Genomic DNA, 1,122 nt, shown 5'->3' with positions numbered 1-1,122 from the left:
TTTTCATATTGTACAAAAAGTTTAGCTGAAATGCGCTATGGTAAAAATCACCATCCCAGTCTGTAAGAAAACACGCCCTTCAGCACAAAAGGCAATGCTTATCTTTGCAACCTTTTCAGGTGCGTGACCTTGGTTTCACCTTGCTCCTTCCACTTGCTTCCAGAGGTCCTTTCTTAAATAGTTTCCTAGGATACTTCATAGTTCGGAGAACCCATGACCGTTGAATATTTCTATCCCAGTTGTGTGTCCTAGAACTGGAGAGATAACCACAGTATGGATTGAGGAACCCACTAGACTACTGTAAGATGGACTTGAGCTACACTCCACTGATGATCTATATTGCTCTGGCCTGTATTTACTGATGGTAACATTTTCAGTCTCTTACTATGAATCCCAGTTCAGAGTCAAGTGTCTAGTCATGCCCAAATGTTTGGTTGTTTGTCTCTAATCCAGTTACTCTGCTTGAAAGTCAGTCTCTTTTCAGAATTACGAGACAGAGATTAACTGTGTACGTTTCAAGCAGTGTAGGAGGCCCCTTCCTCACAGAAGCCCAGCCTGGGCTTCCTTCAGTCTTGAGTTTGTAGACTGATCAACTCTTGGAGCTGCATCACCTGCTTTGGTAGTTCAAGTCACTCTTGATGAGAACCCTCCCACTTCATTAAAATCAAGTAAAAATATTATATATTCTCATCTAAGTATTTTCTAGGGACACCATCATGAACTAGAAAGTGTGAACTAGACAATCCATGCAAACATCTTTACGTCCCGAGCTACTGGTGCTTCTGGTTCTAACTCTGTTGCTACCTGCACTCTTGTGAACACAAGCATAGGAAGACCAGCTTTGTTAGTTTGTGGAAGCTGATAAACGAACATTCTACATATAAGCCTGCCTCAAAACTGTTAAATACTCACAAGCCCTCTAGAGCTCATTCATGGACAAGTGAAGGGCCTTTCTTCTTCACACAACAGAATTCTTTCCTTACATTATCATTTTAGATAACGTTATGTACTTTCTTTTCTTCTATGGAATGCTTCATAAACGAGCATCATCCTTGCTCAGGGCCTATGCTAATCTTCACTGTACTGTTTCAATTTTAGCAAATGTGCTGCTGAGTCCAACAT

General features: G+C 41.0%; 1 non-coding gene across 1 annotated transcript; it reads right to left on the bottom strand.

Moving 5' to 3' along the window:
• Positions 1–1,017: 1,017 nt before the first annotated feature.
• On the bottom strand, positions 1,018–1,122 carry LOC132649399 (U6 spliceosomal RNA). The gene has a single exon (XR_009587835.1). It is a non-coding gene; the product is annotated as a U6 spliceosomal RNA (small nuclear RNA).

This window comes from Meriones unguiculatus, chromosome 19, assembly GCF_030254825.1.
Source record: "Meriones unguiculatus strain TT.TT164.6M chromosome 19, Bangor_MerUng_6.1, whole genome shotgun sequence".
NCBI classification, from domain to species: Eukaryota; Metazoa; Chordata; class Mammalia; order Rodentia; family Muridae; genus Meriones; species Meriones unguiculatus.
This window is presented reverse-complemented; position numbering and strand designations above follow the sequence as displayed.